The sequence below is a fragment of the Rhincodon typus genome, chromosome 21, assembly GCF_021869965.1.
Source record: "Rhincodon typus isolate 14 chromosome 21, sRhiTyp1.1, whole genome shotgun sequence".
NCBI lineage: Eukaryota > Metazoa > Chordata > Chondrichthyes > Orectolobiformes > Rhincodontidae > Rhincodon > Rhincodon typus.
Window position 1 is genome coordinate 42,725,471 of NC_063352.1, and position 5,758 is coordinate 42,731,228.

A 5,758-nucleotide genomic window follows, 5' to 3' on the forward strand; every position below is an offset into this window, starting at 1 on the left:
AATAGTTAGGTGGATGGAATGCAATGGATGAAACACATTTATGTTTAGACATGTTTAGATTAGTTTTCTACATATTGATTTAAAAACGTCTGTCCTTTATGTGACAATGTTTCATTCACTTTTGTGTAACAGATCCCAAACCTAAATGCTATAACGAGAATGATCCAGTCCTGAACTCCACCGCATGGTTTGCTGAATATCTGGGACTATACTTGAGCCAAATGTCATTGTCTGATCTTCAGTCTTTCTCTGACAATTCAACAGTTGTATGTATTTACATTTTACTCTGTTGTTAACAGTCACCATTCAGTTCATTTGTGTGAATAGAAAGATGAATCATGACTGTTCTTTAGTTGAGATGTGGAAAGTGTGATGTTAAAGTGGTCACTTGAATAGTTAGGCAGCCCAGCAGTATCTCAGTAATTCACCAGTGACTGATCTCCTGTCCAATAAAGGAAGTCATTGTGAAGTGATGGTAAGTCTGTCGGGCCTAAGGTAAGTGTGTGGACAGGTGAAAGGCTTTCTGGGATAGGTCAGTGGTGTAAGGCCTCCTGGGAGAGTCAGTGGTGTAAGGCCTCCTGGGAGAGTCAGTGGTGAAGGGCCTTCTGGAATGATCAGTGTTTAGCGAAGGAGCATCCTAACTCTTCCTGCTTCCACAAATGATAGTTTAAACCTCTTTTTAATATTTAGCTATAGCTTCCAGAGTAATCTCTTCCAGATTAAGATAATGATATGGTCCAGTTGATATAATTGGACTTAAATTTGTATATGTACATCTTGTCTATCAGAAAAATCATGAATTATAAGTTCAAAATGGGTCAGGCATGGAACCAACTCTGTTCTTACTGTCTGGCTGCCTATCAGTGTGGCAAGTTGGGTTTAAATTTCATTCATTATTGTTTTATTTGAAGTAAGTGTTTCCAATTTCTCTCAAAACCTGCACAGCTTCAAGAATTTGCAGCAAATGAAGAAAACCTGGCTCTTCTGGAAAACCTAGCATTAATAAATGAAGTCTCCAAAGTCTACATTAATTTCCTGGTTGAACACAATCCAAATTTTAATGCTTCAAGGTATGAATCCAATGATTTAACTTTTGAGTAATATGTAAAATGTAAGATCTTGTTCATGATATAAATAGATCTGAAATAAATAGACTGACTTCTAAAACTGGGATAGATTTTGAAATTTCTCCATTTTGCAGTTTATTGATAATTCAAAATTAGACGTATTTTAATTCAAAGGATTAATCCATTAGGAAATTCAAATGCGCCTCCATCTGATTATATTATATCAATAACTGAACCTCTGTTGCTTTGCTTCTGAGTGAAATAATTCCCTGCATTTTAAATTGGTCCCATTAATTGCTGTCAGAAACAAAGTCTTCTGCTCCCTAAAGAGAAAGAAGTACAAATATTTTTCATCTCCCTGTGTTGGTCAACAGTTTGTATGTATATGCTTCTCCATTACTTACTGTTCCATTTCAGCTCAACAAATTCAGATTATTCCTCTAGGCATGACTTACATTGTTGTTATCTCCTCTTACACTTAACTGTTCTCAATTGGAGTACCTTTTTGATCCTTTCGTTTTTTATCACCATCCAACCACATCTATCTCTTTCTCCCTTCTGCCTCTATTTCCAACAGGGGCTGATATTAAGCTAGGAAACTGTGCAGTCTTTCTTTCCTAGAACAAATTGTTGGCCCAGTGGGAACTATGCTGCTCAAGTGGAATAGTTAGGTGCTTGTTTCTTTCAATGGCACACACTTGGTGAGCTGAAGGGCCTTTTTCCATCCTACATACTTCTACGATTCTAAATGAAAATGTGCAAAGGTGATTAAAGCCGTGGATCTGAATCCTGGATTGACATCCGGTGGGGTACGCGCATTTGGAATATGTGGTCAACTCCCCCTCATAAAATATATTGCAGGATCCTATTAAACTGAACAACTGCTTCGAACGAATGGCCCTGTTGGCTGGAATAATGACAGTCATGACCATCAAAGGAGTGTTCACAACACAGCCAGTCAGACTATTAATCATCCTGTTCACACTATTACCAAGGGAAAGAAGTAAACACCTTTATTTCAGGATAGCTTTTCTGAGATAGTAGGAACTGCAAATGCTGGAGAATCCGAGACAACAAGGTGCAGGGCTGGATGAACACAGCAGGCCAAGCAGCATCATAGGAGCAGAAAGGCTGACGTTTCGGGCCTAGACCCTTCATCAGAAGGGTCTTTTCTGATGAAGGGTCTAGGCCCGAAACGTCAGCTTTTCTGCTCCTATGATGTAGCTTTTCTGAGATGCTTTATCTTCAGTGAGACATTTGAAAGTGTGCTGATTATGAACAAATGTAACTCTCTGATCCTTAGCTCAGCATAGATGAGATCTTGAAAAAATGTCCCTTAAAGCAGTACATTGCAAACTTCAAGGCCACTGAACTGGGAATGGTTACCTGGAGCTGTTCAATGCTGACTTTGCTGGGATTTGTGCAGTTAGTGAGAGCTCCATGTGCAGGCTAGACCATCCACTTTGAGATTGGTATCCATGACCCCAGCCTTGATTCCTCAAGCAAAGGTTAGAGGGGGCTGTCTAAACAAACACTCAGCTTGATCATGTTCCACTAAATCTCTTTGGCATGGAAACCAAGTCTTGATATGTTGAGTGAAATACCAATATCCTTCAATGCTGCAAGGCACTTGGACATGGCCTCATATGTGTTTGTGGTGAGCAACATGCCAGACCTCACCAACACGACAGCCTGGCTGATGCAAAAGTCCTAGCCCACTTGTGATTTTTAAAACATTTAAGCCCTCTTAGATGTTTATATGAAAAATTTGAAATTTTGTGCACAGTTTCAAAGTCATGGGCCACTGGAAAATTACTGTTTTACGTTCAAACTGGTGCATTCAGGAGAATCATACAACTTTTCAGTCAACAATCACCATTTTTTTTTACTGGAGAGAAAGCTTCTGTACCAATTCTTGAAAAATTGATCAATACAATACCCTGGTGGAGGTTGTGTGCATAAAGTTTCCAGAAACTTAAGGTGCAATCTGTTCATCCTTTACTGCTAAAGGTTAATTGAAGCACAATTTCACTCATTGTAATTTCTGTTTAAACTTGTAAGCCTTTTCTGTTTACCTTTACATCAGGCACTGGGCTGTGGTTATACTGTTTCAAATGCTTGCTCTGGTAACCTGAGATGAATTGATGAGTTGGTTTGTGTTTTCCTTGCTTTCTTTTGCCTGTTTCTGTTGTACCTTTTGACTATTTTTCCTTATGTGAAAAATTTCAATAAAAAGAAATAATGTGTATTTCAGATATGTGTACAAGTATTAAAATGTATTGCACATGTAATGCATCATTTTAAGTGCGTTATGAATAGCCCTTGTGCTGTATGTATATATAAATTGCAATTTTCTCTTGCCCTTTCGCTATTTAAGCATTAAGTGCTAATGTTCAAGCAGTACCTTATTAATCAATTAAAATATAAGCTGTCTGGACATCCTGCTTGTTTTGCCTGTTCCTTTTGCCACATTGGAGCTGTAAACTGATTTGTGAACCCATTCATTTTTATAACAGCTCCTTGCATCTTGTAGTCAGGTGTTGTATTCTGAGACAGGTATCTCATCTTATTTTTAGCACCATAGTGATGGCAAATAGTCATTTAGTAGTTAAGAATCAAGCATTGCTGAAAGAAAACACATTTTGTCCAGGTTTTTCATGCTGTACTCATCTGGATAATTTGCAAGACATACCAATGTTTACAAAAACAATATTTATTAATATTCTTTTATATTTATTTAGTACAGATATAAATATTCAATATTTATCTAACCATATTAGTACAGGCTTTGCCATGGTGAATGTATTGTCATTAATTGTCCGAATGAGTGCAAGATGATTTTGATTGGGTGGAATTTTTTTTTCTGCAATATTCAGAGTGATAGCAATGAATTCACTACAAAAATTAACTGGCAACGCAAGATATTTGTAAAATAAAACCTCTGGGGCTAACTTTAGTTATGTGATTTTCTTTTTTGTTTGTCAAACATCAGAGTAAATTTGTCCAGTGATTGCAAACAATGCGTGATCTCCCAACATGAGTGAGTTCCAACTATGTAATGGGTTTTCACAGTAGCAGCTCTTGCCTGAGGCATGATGACCCTCAGTTTAAACCGCCACCAGTTAACTCTCTAATGAGAGAGCAGTCCTGTAATCCTCTGGAACTATGGTCGACTTTACCTTTCAATTACATTGCAAATAGACAAATGCAAATTGCATTTGTTTACCATGGGACTATGACATTGGTCCATCAGATCTATGGATATTAATGTAGCTGGGGTTTGCAGGGTTGGGTGTACTTGAATTCCAAGATGATCAGAGTCTCATGAAAGTGCTCTATGCTCTTTGATGAAGTATGTGGAGAAAGCAGTTGTCTGTTGGTAAGTTGTTTACCTTTCTATATGCCTGGAATTAGAATAGATGAAATTTATGGTAGAACATAATTGAGTTGATTTTTAGCAGACTTTAATTGGATATATATCTGGTACATTTGATTTATTAAAATTTCTTTTGGTAGGCTTGTAATTGGTAGAATTTGTAGATTGAGTGCAATTATGGAGATTTATTGATACAATTTAAAATTTTTTTTGGAAGGGTTAGATTGGTAGAATTAGAGCTTGTTTTGTTCAAATCTGATTGACAGAGTCTTTTTTCTGGTCAAATCTGATTGAGTAAAATCTTTTGTTGATTTATTGTAATCGGGGAGAAAATGAAATTGCTAGATTTTGAGTGATTTGATTAATAAATAATGACCATACATGGTAATCAAAATGCAATTAATTAAAGACTTAACCAATGAGAATGAAGAAAATTCATGAACACACTGAGAGGTGAAATTTCAAAGACAGATTGTATCCGCAAAGCTGGTGTCAGAAACTCTGCCATAAAGACATAACACTCCTACATTAGGCATTTTGATCAGATGCTGTTGACTAATATGTTCTGTACGCATTTGGAAGGCATTGCTTTGAAAGTCACCTTTCAGTTGATTCATCAGTTAAGCAAGGCAGAGTGCATCATTTTAAAATGTCAGGACCTGCGAAACGTTTCACATTATGCAGTTGATATATTCGCTATCATCATTTGTACGCTTTTAAAAATGCAATATGACACCCTGCAAAAATCCTCCAATGTAAATCTTACAGTATCAGTAAAGCACAGAATGCAGTTGTTTTGAAAGACAATGCTAATGCAGTTTGTGACTGGTGTTCTTTTGCAGACTGCCAAACTCTCTGCTTTGCTTCATTACTGATACCAATCTGCTTCAGTCCTTGGATGCACAGCAGGCCTTGGCTCTAACTGAAAGGATAAACCAAGTCTGTGGGCTTAATACGCTGCCTAACGCAACTACCAATGGAACAGGACCAGTGGAAGGTCCAACAGATGAGCAATTGAAGGTAGGTGGGGAATCACGACTGCAAGATATACAAGTGCATGCTCAGAGAGACATGGAGTGTGAATGCTGTTTTTGGTTTTTTTGCAGCTTTCGATTGCTATAGTGAGCAAAATCGACAACTTCACAGTCAGCACTTTGAATACTCTGGGACAAACAGCTGTTGGACTGTCAGTGTCACAGGTTGGAAATATTGACGGGGAGACTCTGCAGAATGCACTGCCAAGCCTGGGTAAAGTCAGAGGCTGGAATGTGGGCCAGGCCAATGCGATTGTCATCAGGTTACTGAGAAATGGCTT